This window comes from Ascaphus truei, chromosome 4, assembly GCF_040206685.1.
Source record: "Ascaphus truei isolate aAscTru1 chromosome 4, aAscTru1.hap1, whole genome shotgun sequence".
NCBI classification, from domain to species: Eukaryota; Metazoa; Chordata; class Amphibia; order Anura; family Ascaphidae; genus Ascaphus; species Ascaphus truei.
Window position 1 is genome coordinate 255,551,615 of NC_134486.1, and position 21,599 is coordinate 255,573,213.

Below are 21,599 nucleotides of genomic sequence, written 5' to 3' on the forward strand. Positions count from 1 at the left end.
CATTTTAAATACATATAAATTACAATAAATACAGTCAAAACATTTTACACTTACGTTTTACAGGCACCCACGATGAAGGCCGTCTTCATCCTCATCTTCATTCTGCCCATGCCCCTCCGGTGCTGCAAAACATGCACAACAATCACAATAGCCAATGTAATGTCCCCTAACCCCTTAATCACCATAGCGGTTATTAACCGCTACAGTCATTAAGGGGTTAACCCACCCTCACCCACCACTCGGGAGGACTACATACCCTCCCCCACTAACCCCCCACCCCGTGAGGCCTAACCACCCTCACCCAATACCCAAAAGGGAGGCCTACCCACATACCCTTGGGGCCAATACACCCTCCCCCCCCCAACACTTACAGTACAATAATGTGCAAAATAACTATTATCCAGATATGGATAATAGATTATTTGGCCATTATTAAACACATAAAACATGCATAAATCAAAACATGAATTTTTTTATCTTAAAATCACCACATTGCATGTTACAATAAATCCAGCATCTATTGTAAATATAAGGCAACAAATCAGCAGCTCCACAAATGTATATGAAATGTCACACAATTGCATTGAGTGTGTACATGATGCAATTAATCTGTGCATCATGTACTGCTGCGGCCGAGTTTATTCGAACATTTGCCCGTTCTCGGCCGCAGCAGTTACCTGGCGCACGCCGGAGGGTGCCGGGCACGCGCCGAAGCAGCGGAGGAGAGGCCCGCCGATCGCGGCTTCCCCCTCTCCTCTCCGGGTCCGCCGGGTCCCCCGGAACCCCCTGCCGCCGTCCCCCACATCGCGGGACACCAGCCCTGGACGCGCGTGCAGGGGGCGCAATCACCCGATGACGCGTGACCGCGCATCGGTGACGCGCGGCACGCCGAGGGGATGCCACTTGCAAGCCGGGAAATCTCCCGGCTTGCGGAACTGGCCACACTTCAATAAAGTGTGTCGCCAGTGTAACACTATGCAAAATATATGTAACGATAAAATACACTATGAACAATGTCCCCTAATCACTAATGCCATCATGAAAATCAATTAGAAACTAACCAACATCAATACAATTAGCATCAATCAATTTATCCATTTCCTCAAACAATTAAAATACAATACAAATCAATTATACAATTCCCTATTCAATTCCTAAAGCCAAACCATTGCCAAAAAAATTCTAATTTAAAGTAACCACCATCATTCTAATCTAACTACCATAAAGAAGCCATTATCTAAATACAAATTACATTATTCACAACAATGACAAAATTAAGCTGCTAAATACATTATCCATACATTAAAAGAACCTAAACATGAGCCAAACAATCAATTATTATCCCTGTATGTCTATCTATACAGATAGATAAACATAACATACAGGGGCAATAATAGAGCATAAAATACAAAGCATTTACATACAAAATTCACATACAATACACCCATTCAGTGTCCATGAATGTATGTATATACATAGATACATTAACGGGCATTAAATGGGACTGAAAAAATAAAAGACATGAATCAAAAATCATAAAAACCTGTAAAAGTAAAAATAATAAACTTTTCTTTTGTTTACTCACCATTAGATGTCCACTCACCGAAATCCAAGCGATCCGGAAGCACAGGAACCAATCCACAGGTAAGCCATAAAATAAAAAATCATAACAAATCCACGTCTGTGTCTTCTTTCTTCTTTGGGGTCTTTTGGGGTCTTCTGAGGTCTTCTTCCGTCTTCTTCCATCTTCTTACGCCACGCCCGTCTTCTCTTCTTAGGAGGGGAGATGTTCCCTCCTCGGCGACTAGCTTCAAAATGAGGCGACATAGGCTTTTATAGGCCTATGACATCACATTTTGGTCAAATGTTTCACACGGTCATGATTAGGCCGTGAAAAACATGTGATTTGGCCGAGCAAAAAAAAAATGATGATGTCATTTAAAGGCAATGAAAGCACAGCCAATCAGAATGGCTTTGCTTCAATTGCCTTTAAGATGACGTCATTAAAAGAAACATGGCCGGTCTCACATGGTACAGTAGCCAATCAGAGCGTGGGAAATACATCCCATCTCTGATTGGCTCTAGTAGACCATGTGACAGAGGCTTGGGGGAGAACGGATGTGACCTCTTTGAAAGCCATGGGGGAGGTATGTAGGCCTCCCGAGTGGTGGGTGAGGGTGAGTTAACCCCTTAATGACTGTAGCGGTTAATAACCGCTATGGTGATTAAGGGGTTAGGGGACATTACATTGGCTATTGTGATTGTTGTGCATGTTTTGCAGCACCAGAGGGGCATGGGCAGAATGAAGATGAGGACGAAGACGGCCTTCATCGTGGGTGCCTGTAAAAGGTAAGTGTAATATGTTCTGACTGTATTTATTGAATGTTATATGTATTTAAAATGGCCAAATGCATTATTATCCATATTTGGATAATAGTAATTTTGTCCATTACTGTATAGTATGTGTTAGGGGGGTGTATTTAGTTATAATTCTTGTTTATTATTTTTGGAGGTGCAACATTGGTACCGCAGGCCTGCGGGTACCCCGGGACTCCCGCAGGGACCCCCGCACTCCCGCGGGGACCCCGCTTGGTGAGTCGGGGACCCCCGGACAACCACGGGGTCAGCCGGGGAGACCCACGCGACCCCCGGGCTCCCTCGGGAACCCCCGCGGGGTCAGCCGGGGACGCCCGCCGGCCTGCTGTATGGGTTTTGCCATGCAAAAATAAAAAGCAAGAATTTTTTCTAAGTCCAGATTTCTTCGCATCTACTCTGACCTGACGTGTTCTGATCAACGCAACTTTCGCGTAGCGTACGCTAAGGTTACGTTGCTTAGTGCATCCCGCTTAAGGGCAGAATTTAAAGCAAACAGGGTTGCGAACGAGCAAAGTTGGACTTAGAAAAAATTCCTGAAAAAAGTAATTTTTAGATCGCAAAGTGCCTGTTTGCGTTGCTTAGTGCATCGGGTTGAGCGCAAAAGCACGTTCTAAGAGCACTTTGCGGTCTAAAAGTGACTTAACAGAGCTTAGTGCATAGCCCCCTATATTACTTACACCTCCTATCAATAACCTCTTGTATTTAAGTAATCATCCCTGAAGAACAGGGCATTACTGGCCAATAATGCCCTGACTGCAAGAGTTGAAGGCTCGAGGCGAAGCCAAGGGACTTTAACCCAACCAGGGCATTATTAGCCAGTAATGCCCTGTTCTGAGGGGATAATTACTATTATAGGCTAAATGTAGGCTTATTTTCATAAATAATAGACACTTTTGTATAGATTTTTTTATTAAAATAAAATGGTAAATACATGAAACCACCTCTATATACGCTTACACTGCAGCTATCTATATCCACACACTGCCGCCCCCTCTGTGTACACGTACACACACACACACACACACACACACACACACACACACACACACACACACACACACACACACACACACACACACACACACACACACACACAACACATCACCTCCTCTACACTCACAACACAGCACCTCTACACACACAACACAACACAGCAGCTCTACACACACACACACACACACACACACACACACACACACACACACACACACACACACACACACACACACACACACACACACACACACACACACACACACAAGAAAGCCGCTCTACACACACAAACTCTGCTGCTACACACACATGCTACACCCATAAACACTGCTGCTGACACACACACACACACACGCACACACACACACACACTGCAGCCACAATAAAAAATGCAGCCACTTACTAAACTTTGCACTCTCCCACCCCATCTCTACACACAACACAGCACCTCTACACACACACACACAACACTTCACCTCTATACACAACACAGCACCTCTACACACACACACACACACACACACACACACACACACACACACACACACACACACACACACACACACACACACACACACACACACACACACACAAACAAACAAACTGCTGCTACACCCATTAACACTTCTGCTGACACTGACACACACACACTGGAGCTCTATACACACACACACACAGCACCTCTACACAGATATACAACAACACACACACACACACACACACACACACACACACACACACACACACACAGACACACAGACACTCTGCTACTGACACTCTCACACACAAACTGCAGCCACAAAGAAACTGCAGACAGCCACTTACTTATTTGCTTTGCAGACTCCCCCACCCCCACCCCCAATTCAACTGAATCTGCTCAGAAAATCTCAGTCAGCTCAGGAGGGGGAGGAGTCAACCCGTGGCTGATACGTCCTGACCAATCCCCTGCCCTGTCTCAGAGCTGTTACTTCAATCAGACAAGTCCCCTGCCCTGTCTCAGCTGTTCTGAAAGCTGATTGGCTGGAAATAAACACATTGAAAACTACACATGCTGCTGCTTACATTCCGGGCATTACTGATTGGATAATGCCCGGAATTTTAACCAATCAGAGAGCAGGGTTTTGAATTTTACTGCTTTAGCCTATAATAGATGTTATAGGAGAGGTGTAGGTGTAAGTCAAACTTCTATATTAAACACATCTCAGTTTTTACATGCTTTGTTACATATGTTTAGCATCTAGTCTGCTTCTGTGATAATGTGCTGCATTCCATCAAAAGCTACAAATAACAGTTGCACATTGAGATTTCCAAATGGACAGTAGTGTTTACTGAATAGCTTTCTGTTTTATCTGTGTATGCTTTGTTCAACCTAAATAGGAAATGCATGAAACATACTCCAAAGAGTCTAGTCACTAAACTGCCAGACTTAGCTATGAAAAGTTGACTGGAAACGATAGACTACAGCAGGGTTTCCCAAACTTTTTTTTACGTGACCCGGTTATTTTTGAACTTCTCCTTCGTGACCCACTAACAATTTTATCACCTATACTGGCCTATAGGGCCTGAACAGACACACACACAGCCACTGATACACACACATACAGCCACTGATACACACACAGACACACAAACAGCCACTGATACACACACACATCCACTGACAGACACGCAGCCACTGACACACACACTGATACACACACACACAGCCACTGACAAACACACACAGCCACTGACAAACACGCAGCCACTGACACACACGCAGCCACATAGAGACACTGCTACACACACACACTGATACACACACAGAGATACTGCTACACACACACATACACTGATACACACACACTGATACACACACACACACACACTGATACACACACACAGACACTGATACACACACACACTGATACACACAGACACTGATACACACACAGACACTGATACACACACACTGATACTGATACACACACACTGATACTGATACACACACACTGATACACACACACACACACACACACACACATACACACACACACACACACACACACACACACACACACACACATTGACATACACACACACACACACACACACTGATACAGATACACACACACTGATACTGATACACACACACTGATACTGATACACACACAGCCACTGATACACACACACACTCGCTCTCCCCTATACGCACACAGACACAAACAGTGAATTACAGGCAATGACGGATGTGAGTGACTGGTGGGGGGGGCGGGGACTGGGTGGGTGGAAGGGGGGGGAACTAGGACTGGGTGGGGGGGAACTGGGACTGGGTGGGTGGGACTTAGGGGGCGAACTGGGACTGAGTGGGTGGTAGGGGGGGAACTGGGACTGGGTGGGTGGCAGGGAGGGGGGAACTGGGACCTTAGGGGGGAACTGGGACTGGGTGGGTGGGAGGAGGGGGGGGAACTGGGACTGGGTGGGTGGGGGGGGAACTGAGCCTGGGTGGGTGGGAGGGGGGGGAACTGGGACTGGGTGGGTGGGAGGGGGGGGAACTGGGACTGGGTGGGAGGGGGGGGCTGGGACACTTGGGTGTGTGTGTGGGAGACGGTGGGTGAGTGACTGGGTGGGTGGGTGACAGTGACTGGGTGGGTGGGAGACAGTGACTGGGTGACAGTGACTGGGTGGGTGGGTGGGAGACAGTGACTGGGTGGGAGAGAGTAACTGGGTGACAGTGACTGGGTGGGTGACAGTGACTGGGTGGGTGACCGTGACTGGGTGGGGTGACTTACCTTGCCGCCGGACGCTTTCCCCTGCTGCCCCCGATATCCCCTGCTGCCCGGGATGGGAGGTGGGCTTGGGGGCACGGGAGGTGGGCTCGGGAGGGGCTGCCACGCGAGGTGAGCTCAGGAAGCTCGCCGCGGGGGGAAGCGGGCCGCAGTAGGAGCTTGTACTTCCCCCTCCGTCCCACATAACGTGCGGGCCGCAGAGGAGCTGGTACTTCCTCCTCCATCCCACGTTGGGAGTGGGGGGGCGGGGACTGGGTGGGTGGAAGGGGGGGGGAACTAGGACTGGGTGGGGGGGAACTGGGACTGGGTGGGTGGGAGGGAGGGGGCGAACTGGGACTGGGTGGGTGGTAGGGGGGGAACTGGGACTGGGTGGGTGGGAGGGAGGGGGGGACTGGGTGGGTGGGAGGGAGGGGGGAACTGGGACTGGGTGGGTGGGAGGGAGGGGGGAACTGGGACTGGGTGGGTGGGAGGGAGGGGGGAACTGGGACTGGGTGGGTAGGAGGGAGGGTGGGAACTGGGACTGGGTGGGTGGGAGGGAGGGGGGGAACTGGGACTGGGTGGGTGGGAGGGAGGGGGGGAACTGGGACTTGGTGGGTGGAAGGGAGGGGGGAACTGGGACTGGGTGGGTGGGAGGGGGGGAACTGGGACTAGGGGGGAACTGGGATTGGGTGGGTGGGTGGGAGGGAGGGGGGGGAACTGGGTGGGTAGGAGGGCTGGGGAAACTGGGACTGGGTGGGTGGGAGGGGGGAACTGGGACTGGGTGGGTAGGAGGGGGGAAACTGGGACTGGGTGGGTGGGAGGAGGGGGGGAACTGGGACTTAGGGGGGAACTGGGACTGGGTGGGTGGGAGGGAGGGGGGAACTGGGACTATGGGGGGGAACTGGGACTTTAGGGGGGAACTGGGACTGGGTGGGTGGGAGGGGGGAACTGGGACTGGGTGGGTGGGTGGGAGGGAGGGGGGGAACTGGGACTGGGTGGGTGGGAGGGAGGGGGGGAACTGGAACTGGGTGGGTGGGAGGAAGGGGGGGAACTGGGACTGGGTGCGTGAGAGGGAGGGGGGAACTGGGACTGGGTGGGTGGGAGGGAGGGGGGGAACTGGGACTGGGTGGGTGGGAGGGAGGGGGGAACTGGGACTGGGTGGGTGGGAGGTAGGGGGGAACTGGGACTGGGTGGGTGGGAGGGGGGGAACTGGGACTGGGTGGGTGGGAGGGAGGGGGGGAACTGGGACTGGGTGGGTGGGAGGGGGGAACTGGGACTGGGTGGGTGGCAGGGAGGGGGGAACTGGGACCTTAGGGGGGAACTGGGACTGGGTGGGTGGGAGGAGGGGGGGGAACTGGGACTGGGTGGGTGGGGGGGGAACTGAGCCTGGGTGGGTGGGAGGGGGGGGAACTGGGACTGGGTGGGTGGGAGGGGGGGGGGACTGGGACTGGGTGGGAGGGGGGGGGCTGGGACACTTGGGTGTGTGTGTGGGAGACGGTGGGTGAGTGACTGGGTGGGTGGGTGACAGTGACTGGGTGGGTGGGAGACAGTGACTGGGTGACAGTGACTGGGTGGGTGGGTGGGAGACAGTGACTGGGTGGGAGAGAGTAACTGGGTGACAGTGACTGGGTGGGTGACAGTGACTGGGTGGGTGACAGTGACTGGGTGGGGTGACTTACCTTGCCGCCGGACGCTTTCCCCTGCTGCCCCCGATATCCCCTGCTGCCCGGGATGGGAGGTGGGCTTGGGGGCACGGGAGGTGGGCTCGGGAGGGGGTGCCACGCGAGGTGAGCTCGGGAAGCTGGCCGCGGGGGGAAGCAGGCCGCAGTAGGAGCTTGTACTTCCCCCTCCGTCCCACATAACGTGCGGGCCGCAGAGGAGCTGGTACTTCCTCCTCCGTCCCACGTTGGGAGTGGGGGGGGAGGAAGGGAGCGGGCCCTACGCATGCGCGCGGGACCGCGGGGGGAATCGTCGCCATTTTTTTTAACTCGGACGGGGGGACGGGAGACACCGGGCGGCCAGCCTCGCGACCCACCATTTGGGAAACGCTGGACTTCAGTACTTGTAGCAATACAAAATGGGATCACTCACCAGATTAAAACAAAATTATATATGCAAACATATTGCTAAAATAAAAACACATTTGCACACACATTTTATACCATGTGACTACTTAATTTTGCATATACATTTTACATATGGCATGGATTTCTAAAGCCGAAACCAAATTGCTACTTTCAAAAAATCATTTTTTACATAGGTTGTACATGAGAGAATGTAATGAGGTGTAATGAATATGGTGAGATTTGTTTCTGATTGATTTTACCATTTTCGCTTGGAAATTACAGTCTCACTGTTCAATAAATAGTTTCTAATGCATTTTGCCCTATCTATAGTGCATACAGTTTCCAAAATATGGAGGAGAAAATATTTCATGGTTCATACTGTTGACAGATTGCATAATCCTTAGCCGTAGAGGGGGCCTGCAGTATGTGTGTGTGTATGTGTTAGTGTGTGTGTGTGTGTGTGTGTTTGTGTGTATTGAGGGGGGCTGCACTCTGTGTGTTAACCCCTCTTTATTTCTTTAGATATATTAATATGTGGATGCTAAGGCAGGGGCCTGAGTCCACCTCCCCAGTGTGTAAGATAGTCTACTCAGCTTGCAAGGGACCAGTCTGAGATCACACAATGCAGATATATGTACAGTGGTGTGAAAAAGAAAGTACATCCTCTTTGAATTCTATGGTTTTACACATCAGGACATAATAACAATCATCTGTTCCTTAGCAGGTCTTAAAATTAGGTAAATACAACCTCAGATGAACAACTACACATGACATATGACACTGTGTCATGGTTTATTTAACAAAAATAAAGCCAAAATGGAGAAGCTTTGTGTGAAAAACTAAGTACACCCTTACTGCTTCCAAAGGAATTAAGATGCTAAGTAGCACACAGTTGCTGCTTATCAAATACCCTTAATTAATTGATCATCAGCAAGTGTGACCACCTCTATAAAACCTGAAGTTTTAGCAGTTTGCTGGTCTGGAGCATTCAGGTGTGTGTTAACACAATGCGAAGGAGGAAAGACATCAGCAATGATCTTAGAGAAGCAATTGTTGCTGCCCATCAATCTGGGAAGGGTTATAAGGCCATTTCGAAACAATTTAAAGTCCATCATTCTACAGTGAGAAAGATTATTCAAAAGTGGAAAACATTCAAGACAATTGCCAATCTTCCCAGGAGTGGACGTCCCAGCAAATTCACCCCAAGGTCAGACCGTGCAATGCTCAGATAAATTGCAAAAAACCCGAGTTACATCTCAGACTGTATGGAATCGGGGGCCACGACACTTGCGGCGTGACCCCTCCTTACCCACTACCAGTACTGCAGCGGCTGCTGTGCCTGCCTCCCGTCGCTACCCATGCTGCCGCCCAGCTCATACCTTGAACTCCGCCGCGGCCACCATCTTGGATTCTGGCGCTTGTGTTACAGAGCGTGTGCTTCCTTCAAGGATTTATAGCACGCCCATTATGCCTGTCTCCGCCCCCCGCTCGGCGTGGGAGTCTTCACCATGTCTCCAGCACTCTCAGCTGTGCTCTACTACTTCCTGGTCTCTCAGCCACTCACAAGCAGCTCCTCGACACGCCCCCGCCATGCCCGTAGTCCGGATTGGTCACTGCCACTTTAAATATCCTGCTTTGCTTTCACTTCCTTGCTCTGCATAGCTCCTTGCTACCTGTGTTGCCTGGAACTTGTGTCGTGCTCTCTTTGTGTTTATTTACTACAGCTATTGACGCGGCTCATCTGAATACCCCCTCTGGCTCTTGAACTCGGCTTTCCTACAGACTACTCTAACCTCTAAGACTCTCGGACTCTGCTACGGATTTTGACTACGGAACTTGCTATATCCTCGGACTCGGCAAGTACTTGACCATTCTTTATCTACATCCAGGCTTGGCTATGCTACTACGCCACATCCCAGACACGCCCCCTCTGCTGTCGGTGCGTATACTCTACATTCCACCTCAGTACAGGGGACTGGTCTGGTCTGCGGGCTGCACAGCGTGACATTATGCAGAGCCCAAATGTAGACCTGGCTGAGGTGAGGGAGCTAATTACGTCCCTTGCACAATGCATCCAAACTTTTGGAACGCAGATTACCAATTTGATTCAACAACTATCTACTCTCTCACTCCAGTCCACTCCGCCACCAGCAGCAGCCGCACCTTTAAGAATCCCTACGCCTAAAGCATATGCGGGTGACCCTCTGGCCTGTCGAGGGTTTTTGAACCAGTGTTAAATTCAGTTTGAAATATCTCCAAGCCTCTTTCCTAATGGACGCGCCAAGGTAGCCTATGTTTACTCTCTCTTAACAGGGGATGCCTTGGCCTGGGCTTCTCCCATCTGGGAGCTGCGTCCGGAGACCACGTCGAATTACCAGCTTTTCCACCAAGAATTCCAGCAGGTATTTGATATTCCTGTTTGCAAAAATACTGCTGCCTCTTCTTTAGTTAATTTGTCTCAGGGTCGTAGGTCCGTAGCCAAATATGCACTGGAATTCTGGACCGTCACAGCAGAGTCGTTGGAACGAAGAGGCACTTATTGCTGTATTTTGGCAAGGTTTGTCTGAATCTGTAAAGGATGAACTTGCAGTCCAGCCCTGACCCCAAGCATTGGAGGATTTGATCGCACAGTGCATACGCGTGGATTTGCGCCTCCAGGAGCGACGTCACGAACGCCAACGTCCCAGGTTCGTGCCTACTGACTCTCCTTATCCTAGGCCTCCTCCGGCTTTTCGGCCTCTTCCTGATGCTATAGAACCCATGCAGATTGGCAGTCAACGGATCCGTACTTCTGACAGGATGGCCGAGAGGGTTCGCCGCCAGAATGAGGGCCTATGCTATTATTGTAGATTACCAGATCATGTGGTACGTTTTTGTCCTTTGAGGCCCAAGGAACAAACGGGACCAGCCACGCAAGAGGGACTTACCCTCGGATCAATTTCTTCTCGCTCCCTCTCTAAAGAGGAACTCCCTAAGAGGATTATCCTCCCAGTTTCGCTTGAAGGCCCGAATTTTCGTGTAACTACTGCTGCTTTTCTCGATTCAGGCTCTGGTGGTAATTCTGTGGACCAAGAGTTCGCCACCCGTAACAAGATTTCTCTTATCTCCAAGAAAGCACCAATTGGACTCGAGGCTATTGATGGACGTCCTTTGCAACCTGCTTTCATCACGTTGGAGACTCTTCCTCTCACTTTATCTGCCGGTTCTCACACCGAGATTATCTCCTTTGACGTAAAACAATCTCCTAATTTTTCAGTTATCCTAGGGTTACCGTGGGTACAGCATCACAAGCCACGCATAGATTGGAGGGACTGCAAACCGATTCAATGGGAGCCAGAGTCAGATGCCTCATCCTCGCCGGTCATAACTCTTGCCACAGTTATCGCGGGAATGGAAACGCCTTCTGATAGCAACTCCACTCTTCCCGAAGTATATGCTGATTTCATCGATGTTTTCAGTAAGTCTCAGTAAGAGGTCCTGCCTCCTCATAGACCCTATGATTGTCCCATTGATCTGGTCCCTGGTGCCGTCCTGCCAAAGTCTAAGTCCTACCCCTCGTCTCTCCCAGAGACTGAAGCCATGGCAACCTACATCAAAGAGAATCTTGAGAATGGATTAATTCGCAACTCTTCGTCTCCTGCCGGTGCCGGTTTCTTTTTTGTGAAGAAAAAGGATGGATCCCTGAGACCATGCATTGACTACCGGGGCCTCAATCTCATTACCGTCAAAAACCGGTATCCCCTGCCTCTGATTTCAGAACTTTTTGATAGGCTTCAAGGGGCCAAATTTTTTTCAAAGCTAGACCTCAGAGGAGCCTACAACCACATACGTATTCGAGAAGGCGATGAATGGAAAACCGCCTTCAATACAAGAAGCGGACACTACGAGTATCTTATGGTGCCATTTGGTTTATGCAATGCTCCTGCTGTCTTTCAGGATTTTATGAATGATGTTTTCCGCGATGTCCTCAATTCCTTCGTAATTATTTACCTTGACGATATTCTATTTTTTTCTGGGAATCTTCAAGATCATGTCCAGCATACTAGACTTGTCCTCTCTCGTCTCTGTGTCAATAATCTCTAGGCAAAGCTCGAGAAATTACTTTTTCATCAATCTTCTACCGCTTTCTTAGGCTATATCATTTTGGATAAAGGATTTTCGATGGACCCAGAAAAACTTAAGGCTGTTTTGGATTGGCCCCTGCCAATTCTCATAAGGCCATTCAGCGTTTTTTGGGCTTTTCCAATTACTATAGGAAATTCATCCGGAATTTTTCTACCACTGTGGCTCCCATCACTGCGCTTACTAAGAAGGGAGTCGACCCATCTGTGTGGCCTCCGGAGGCCGTCTCCGCCTTTGAAACCTTGAAGCAAGCTTTTGTTTCGGCACCCATCCTTCGTCATCCTAATACTAATCTTCCGTTTACGTTAGAAGTGGACGCCTCTGATTGTGGTGCGGGTGCCATTCTCTCCCAGAGACTCTTCCCTCAAGATAAATTGCACCCATGTGGATTTTTTTCGAAAAAGTTCTCCCCTGCTGAAAAGAACTATGATGTCGGCAATAGAGAACTCCTGGCCATCAAGATGACTTTACAGGAGTGGCGACACCTCCTGGAAGGCTCCCGCAAACCAATTGCTATTTTGACAGACCATAAGAATCTTCTCTATATCAAAAGTGCACGTCGTCTAGGATCTCGTCAAGCCCTCTGGGCACTTTTTTTTTTCAAGATTTAATTATACTCTATCGTACATCCCCGGCAGGAAGAACATAAAAGCTGATGCCTTGTCCAGACAATTTTCCCCCGAGGAAAAATCCGAAGAAATCCCAGAAACAATTGTACCTTCGAAATGCATAGTCTCCACCAACTCTTTTGATATTCTTGAAAAGATCGTAGAAGCCCAGTCACAGATTTCGAGTGGTCTAGAGGTACCGGAAGGAACTCTTTATGCCGCCCACAAGTTTCGTCAGAAGATCTTGGAATGGGGTCACTCCGTCCGGTCAGCCGGCCATCCCGGCTTCAAGAGAGCTCTGGATCTCATTAAGAGCACCTTTTGGTGGCCTAATATGGCAAAACTCATTCATGAATTTACACGCGCTTGTCCAGTTTGTGCACAGAACAAGACTCTTCATCAAAAGCCTTCTGGGTTACTCATGCCTCTTCAAGTACCTGATCGTCCATGGTCACATATTTCAATGGATTTTATTGTGGATCTTCTGCCCTCCAGAGGTATGACTACCATTTTGGTCATAGTAGACCGATTTTCGAAACAGGCCCATTTTGTTCCCCTCAAGGGTCTTCCCTCCTCTCCCACCCTGGCAGATATTTTTACCAAAGAAGTGTTTCGTATCCACGGGATCCCTACGTCCATAGTTTCTGACCAAGGATCACAATTCATATCAAGGTTTTGGCGTGCTTTCTCCAAGAGGCTTGGTATGGCCTTATCCTTCTCTTCAGGCTATAATCCCCAAACTAATCGGCAAACTGAGAGACTTAATCAAAGCCTTGAACAGTATCTACGATGCTTTATTTCTGATACCCAAGATAATTGGGTTGATCATGGGCGGAATTTGCTTCCAATTCTCTCCGTAATGAATCTACGTAAGAATCTCAGTTTTTCGTGAATTACGGCTTTCATCCAAGTCGGCTTCCAATCTCCAACACTCCCTCAGGAGTGCCAGCAGCCGATGAACGGGTAACCACGCTACAGAACTCATGGATCAAGATCCAATCCGCACTCCTTAGTGCAGCTCAGAGGTTTAAGTCTCAAGCAGATCGTCATCGTCAACAGGCTCCCAATTACAAGCCAGGGGACCGAGTCTGGCTTTCAGCAAAGAATATAAGACTGAAGACTCCTACCCCGAAATTTTCGCCTAGGTTTTTGGGGCCTTTCTTGATTCAGGAACAAATCAATCCTGTCACGTTCCGTTTACAGTTGCCTCCATCCATGAACATTCCCAACGCGTTCCATGTATCCATGCTCAAACCTTTCGTTCAGAGCAATCGCTTCCCTGCAAAAGCCCGTATACCCAACCCTGTTACGGTCCAAGGACACTCAGAATTCAAGGTGCAGTCCATCGTGGATTCCCGTATATCCAGGGGTAAAGTACAGTTCCTTGAACATTGGAAGGGCTATGGTCCAGAAGAGCGTTCCTGGATATCAAGGGAAGACATTCATGCTCCAGCTCTACTCAATCGCTTCGACAAGAAATTTCAACAGAAGCCTTGGATGGATCGTCCTGAGGTCGATCCTGAAGGTGGGGTTACTGTAAGGAATCGGGGGCCACGTCCCTTGCGGCGTGACCCCTCCTTAACCACTACCAGTACTGCAGCGGCTGCTGTCCCTGCCCCTCGTCGCAACCCATGCCGCCGCCCAGCGCATACCTTGAACTCCACCGTGGCCACCATCTTGGATTCTGGCGCTTGTGTTACAGAGCGCGCGCTTCCTTCAAGGATTTATAGCGCGCCCATTATGCCTGTCTCTGCCCCCCTCGGCGTGGGAGTCTTCACCATGTCTCCAGCACTCTCAGCGTAGAGGCAACTCTTATTCTAACAAAAACCAGTGGCAATTCCCCAAAAAACCCAGGAAACACCCAGGTACATTCTGAATACATGCCTTAAACTTTCCTTAAACTAGCCCCAGCATTTCTGCATTGATTAATGGCCTATCAGATTAACAGCGGGGGTCCCTGGCAGTCCCATTCAAACTGAATTGGACTGCCAGGGATCCCTGCTGTGTTAATCCTATGGGTCGTTAGTCAATGCAGAAATACCTTAAACGTGCCTCAAACTAGCCCAGAACATACCCAGCACATACCCAGCACATACCCAGAATGTAACCCGGCTAGTTTACGGCAAATGTTAGAATAAACGTTGCCTCTACTGTACTACTTCCTGGTCTCTCAGCCACTCAAGAGCAGCTCCTCGACACGCCCCTGCCATGCCCCTCGTCCGGATTGGTCACTGCCACTTTAAATATCCTGCTTTGCTTTCACTTCCTTGCTCTGCATAGCTCCTGTGTTGCCTTGAACCCGTGTCGTGTTCTCTTTGTGTTTATTTCCTAAAGCTATTGACCCGGCTCATCTGAATACCCATTCTGGCTCCTGAACTCGGCTTTCCTACAGACTACTCTAACCTCTAAGACCCTCGGACTCTGCTATGGATTTTGACTACGGAACTTTCTATATCCTCGGACTCGGCAAGTACTTGACCATTCTTTATCTACATCCAGGCTTGGCTATGCTACTATGCCACATCCCGGACACGCCCCCTCTGCTGTCAGTGCATATACTCTACATCCCACCTCAGTACAGGGGACTGGTCTGGTCTGCGGGCTGCACAGCGTGACACAGACTCTACAGGCCTCAGATACATAGTTAGCATGTTAAATGTTAAAGTTCATGACAGTACAATTAGAAAAAGACTGAACAAGTATGGTTTGTTTGGAAGGGTTGGCAGGAGAAAGCCTCTTCTCTCTAAAAAGAACATGGCAGCACGGCTTAGGTTTGCAAAGTTGCATCCGAACAAACCACAAGACTTCTGGAACAATGTCTTTTGGACAGACGAGACCAAAGTGGAGATGTTTGGCCATAATGCACCACGCCACGTTTGGCAAAAACAAACACAGCATAGCAGCACAAACACCTCATACCAACTGTCAAGACCGGTGGTGGAGGGGTGATGATTTGGGCTTGTTTTGAACCCACAGGACCTGGGAACCTTGCAGTCATTGAGTCGACCATGAAATCCTCTGTATACCAAAGTATTCTATAGTCAAATGTGAGGCCAGCTGTCCAACAGCTAAAGCTTGGCTGAAATTGGGTCATGCAACAGGACAATGATCCCAAGCACACCAGCAAATTTACAACAGAATGGCTGAAAAAGAAAAGAATCAAGGTGTTGCAATGGCCCAGTGTCACGGTAGACCAAGCTTTTTAACACATTTATACCTGGATCCTTTGATTGAACAAAAACATGAAATAAAATTAATTGGGTTTATTCACATAAAGAACACACACAGCGTGAATTACAAAATTATCACAAATAACACTTAATGAAACGAAATAAAATAGTCCTTGAACGAAAGTTCTTAAAATGCAGGTTCCAGGTATTCACATAAAGAATACACACAGCGTGAATTACAAAATTATCACAAATAACACTTAATGAAACGAAATAAAATAGTCCTTGAACGAAAGTTCTTAAAATGCAGGTTCCAGGTATCAATTCCCAGAGCGGGGTTGATACACAAACGGAGTCCTTTGGCTAGGGGCACAACTTCCCAGCCCTACGTATAATACTGCCAGATTAAATAATTTTGTTCTATCCTTGCACTGCGCACTGCACACTGTAGCTCAGATGAATTTTCTTTACATGATGGAAATCTTAGATGGAACTCTTAGATGGAACTAACTCTCTGACTGCATGACTTTTTAAAAACTTTCACATGTCCCATCTTTTCAGTCTGCAGCGAATCACTGCGTGGGAATTACCTCCCTGGCCACTCACATACTTCTGCCAGGTTGATACTCCTAGCCTCTCTGGCCTCAGAACAGTGACTGAGCATGTGCAACAAAATGTCATCTTACCCCAATTGACACTCGCATAACTAGACATCTGTCAGGCCAAAATGTTCACCTCTCCTCCCCCCCAAGTAACATCTTACAATGTCTCCCCAGTCATGCCGGAGTCAACTCCACATGATGCCTTAGAAGTCCTGAACTTAAATTATGACTCACTGTTGAATCCCAAATATGTCTGCTAACAAAAGGTTTGACACCTCTACATCCTGGCCTTTGAAGCTGAGATGAGCAGCCCCCTACACATCCTATGTAAATGGGGTTCATAGTCATGCTCAATGACTTCCTCTGACATTCCTTCAAACATATCAAACGTGGGGGATGGTTAAAACCCATTCTCTTTTCCCTTATTCAAAAACATTGTTACCATAATTCATACATTTAACACATTATATGATTTTCCCCCTGACCCCCTAAACTGGACCCTGGGGTTCGGGCATATCCCGGGACCTGGAATTTAACCCAGTTCCCTGCCCAGTTTTAATGCCCTGGGTTGTGCTGAAGCAGGGGGGTTTGGCTGTGAGCTGAAAACTGCGTTCTAGGGGGGATTTTGTCCAGTGATCTGTGTTACTCATGTCCTCAGGAATCTGGGGGGATTCCTGAGTACATGTTTTGGGGTAACCCACAACAGTGGCCCCAGTCTACCCAAACACACCCTGACAACATTTTACCGTAAAGTCACCCCTGAAATTCACGCCTGCACATTCCCACGGGCTGGCACTCCTGGGACAGTAAAGCAACATATATCTTTATTATACCAACAGTTATATACCACAATTGGGTTGAAGAGCTGACACTTACAATTCCCCACGGGCACATTTTAGACAGGTTAAAATAAATTTTAGGACTGCAGTCAGCCGTGGCCCACAGAACTGAGACTCCACAGTCACCTTTTATGACTCAGGGGCCCCCCAGCTGGGCATAATGCTTTAATTGGGGGCCTGTGGACACTTTCATCATCACACCTCCCCACCTCAAAGCGTAGGCGCTGGCCCAACCGCCCAATCCAGCAGTTTGACGGGTGGCACAGCTATTGAGGTTAACAGTTCAACAGGACAACCCTTTGGGAATAGTATATATATAGCCAATAAAGAATATCACTTGTGAGCACATTCACATGTCTTAGACCATTATCACCTTGCTCCCACTGCAGCAAGGGATTCTGGGAAATGACATGCAAATGAGCACACAATGAGTCACCTTTTGCCTGGAATATATATATATATATCAATACTATATACAGTATATATATATATATATATATATATAATATATATATATATATTTTATATATATATATATATATATATATATATATATATATATATATATATATATATATGAAAGAGAGAGATTGAAATATATACTGTATATATGAGAAACACAGTGATCACATACCAGAATTGAAGGACCACACACGATACTTATGACAAGCGTATAAAGAGGGTAGTAATGTACCTCGCAACGCAATTGTCCTCAGTGTCACTTAGTCCTTGTGGCCCAGGTGCTAACTGATGGGCCCCTGTTGGTTCCAGCATACTTGTGTGAAATGTAGGTGTGTTAATAGGTGCAGGCCTTGTACTTCGCAATAAATGGTGGAAGATACAGTATGTATGATTAAAAGGATACTGAAGTGCTGTAGTGCTGGTCCGTTGGATGTGTTTCTGCTTGATCTACTGTACTCAAGATCTACTCTACTGTGTGTGTGTCTGTGTGTGGAGAGGGGGTTGGTGTGTGTCTGTGTGTGGAGAGGGCGTTGGTGTGTGTGTGTGTGTGTGTGTGTGTGTGTGTGTGTGTGTGTGTGTGTGTGTGTGTGTGTGTGTGTGTGTGTGTGTGTGTGTGTGTGTGTGTGTGTGTGTGTGTGTGTGTGTGTGTGTGTGGAGAGGGATTGTAGTGTATTTACAATTTTATTTTAATAAATTAATACAGTAAAAGCACAAAATATAATGTAGTATATCATGTTTATAAAAATCAATGTAACTATATAAAAGTGTCTACATTATTTATTTAAAAAAGCATACAATTAGCCTCTGAACTGGGCATTACTGATCGATAATGCCCTGACTGGGATAAACACCCTCGGTTTCGCCTTGGGCCTTCAACTCTTCCATCCAGGGCATTATTGGCCGGTAATTCCCTGTTCTTCAGGGATTATTACTTAAATAACATTGCATATATCCCATAGATAGTACAGTAACTTATTTGCATTCAATGTTTTGCTCATATGGTTAACTTCATGGTACAAGTTGTTTATTTCAAAATGATTGTGAGACAGAGAATGCTGGTTGTTGGTCCTTGTAGAATCTAAACTTATCACAACAGGGATTCTGGAGCAACATGCATAAAGTACAGGAACAGTATGCACTGCCACTGTATCATCCTCAGCTGCAGATTTTGACTGTCAGAGGATTAAACATGATGTTGAAGTGTCTTGTACAAAAACAGTGGCTGTTTACACATTTTCTAATGGCACAGGCAACAGGCAACATGTTTCTAAACCAGGCCTCGGTAAAACTTATTGTGAGGCAACAAGTGTAGTCAGTGCTAACAGTGACAGCTGGAGTATTTGGTAAATACGAGCCACGTTATTGCAGATCACTTGTAATCAGTCATTGAAAATAGAGTTTATAACATCCCCAAGAAAGGTTATTCCCAAACAGCACTCACTTATCAAAAAAGACTTTGTGAAAGATTTAAAAAACCACTATATCTGGTGCATGGAGGGACGAGGAGGGTCACTTCCTATCTATGATACCCACCCCTGGGTATCATAGATAGTAAGTGGTATTCCCAAGCACACAATATGTCAAAAAGATTCAAAAGAATCAAAGATAGCGCTATCTGGTTTTTTTTCCCGTTGTGAAAATATATATACAATTGTATAAAGTCATATGTAGGGTAATTAATATCTATTGTAACAAACACAACTTCATATATAGCAGCATAAAAATAGGAATGTTCCCAGAACCAAAACAGATTCAAGTCTACATTTGGAAGGAAAGGTTGTTAGAACATATGGCAAACGACTGGACAATCTCTTATCCCAAACAAGTTATTGGAATCCATTAATGCCATTAACCCATTACTTACCAGACTCAAGTACCTTCAGACCCTCGGATGAGTGAATCATTTTTTAACCTAAGCTCTGAGGATTCCTATAACTTGTTTGGGATAAGGGAGCGGACTTGAATATGTTTTTGTTCTGGCGCCATTTCTATTTTTAAGCTTTTACATATGAGGTTGTGTTTGTTACCACGGTTATTAATTACCTTACATGTTAATAAATTTGCACACAAATAATTGTATATATATATATATTTTTTTTTTTTTTAAATCACTGCTGATAAAATCAGAAGGATCTATCTATGAGAATGTTTAATCTTTTTGACATATTATTGTATGCTGTGGGGAATACCACTTCCTATCCAGAGTGTATAACATGTCCTGTGTGCTGACATGTAGGACCAATGGGTCCCTGAGCTGAAATGAGTGCAGTTCATTTCCAAGGTGCCCTTCCCATCAATGTAAAAAAAAAAAAAACAGGAAGGAGAGCGGTACAGATGTTAGAGCACTCCTTTATTCTAAATCAGAAATTCTCCCAAAAAACAAAATTAAAGTCATAATATAATTGGATACAGTAGATCATGTTGTGCTGAATCTTATCTATTTCTAACTTCCCTTTATTACAAAGTACATTTTTGGCTGAGTTTTTACCTGTTTATTATTTCCCTGGCATCCACAGTTACTTTGGAAACCTCTATCTTAATTAGTGTGAATGGCAGTGCCCATTTTAACCTACCAGGGATGCTCATTTTCAGCAACTGATATCTTCAGTTCCCCACTGCAGAATAAAAAAATTAAGTTGGATTACGAAAAAAACTGCAGTAAAAGATATTAACAATGATAAAAAGAAATTAGACATTTCATTTTTTTTGGTGAGTGGAGTAGATTGTTGCTTTAATAAACCATGTACAATGTGTAATTATAGCAGAAGCTCTAAACATTTACATTAGAAAGATTATAATATGTAGTATAACAGTTGGCTTGTTCAATATGGCAGGGGATTAACATTTTTATTTTTGTCAAAATTAATACTTGGCAGATATACTATGCATGCTTACAGTTTACTGTAGCTTTGACACAAATTGTTGATAGAGACTTATACCTCTTGTGTAAATCCAAAGGAGAAATCAGGAGAAGCCACTTGGAGCTTCTAAACCAGACTCTGGCTGCATGCAATTTATCATGTACATATAGATATACAAAGAGTAATTATTTCCGGCACGGGGGCAAGCCACGGCCACATGACCGCAGCTGCCCCAAGGCCAAAGGGTTAACACTGTGGGTGGTCTGATTTGAAAGCAATGCGACCGTGGATCATTGTCTCTGGAGCCATGGCTGGAAAAGCACAAAGTCGTGGCAAGGAGACAGTAAGTCTTGCTATATCTGTGCATGAAGAAGACCAAAAATGTGATGCAATACTTCTTGGCTAGTTAGGTATATTCTATTGAAATCTTACAAATATACCAACCACATGGCCCCAGAGGCTTAAAACCAGTGTTACACTGGCGACACACTTTATTCGAGCTCGGCTAGTCCCACGAATTCGGGTATACCCGGGTGTATTGAGGTTTGTGACTGTTTTCTGCCCGAGTGCATTGGGTTATTTTCCAGGCAGGGATTGAAGCATTTTATTCCCGCTGGCTGCAATACTGCACAGTATATATATATATATATATATACTGCATTACAATTCATGAATTTATGCCATCTGGTAGACACGCGAAGCATTGCAGCCTATTAAATCCTAATCATTATCATTTAACAGATCAGCCGCCCG

The 21,599-nt window shown here is 46.9% G+C and overlaps 1 protein-coding gene across 3 annotated transcripts in view; it reads left to right on the top strand.

Annotated features, from left to right (window-relative positions):
• The window catches only part of TMEM200A (transmembrane protein 200A), a 126,098-nt gene that overhangs the window by 92,755 nt on the left and 11,744 nt on the right, over positions 1-21,599 (top strand). Inside the window, exons 3-4 of one of the 3 annotated variants that reach the window (XM_075597302.1) lie at positions 1,592-1,644; positions 2,282-2,349. The exons of 1 other annotated variant lie outside the window; for it this stretch is intronic. The gene's annotated coding sequence lies outside the window, so the exon portion shown is untranslated. Of the gene's footprint in view, positions 1-1,591; positions 2,350-21,599 lie in introns of all 3 variants that reach the window. One more of the 3 variants, XM_075597303.1, reaches the window with a different exon arrangement.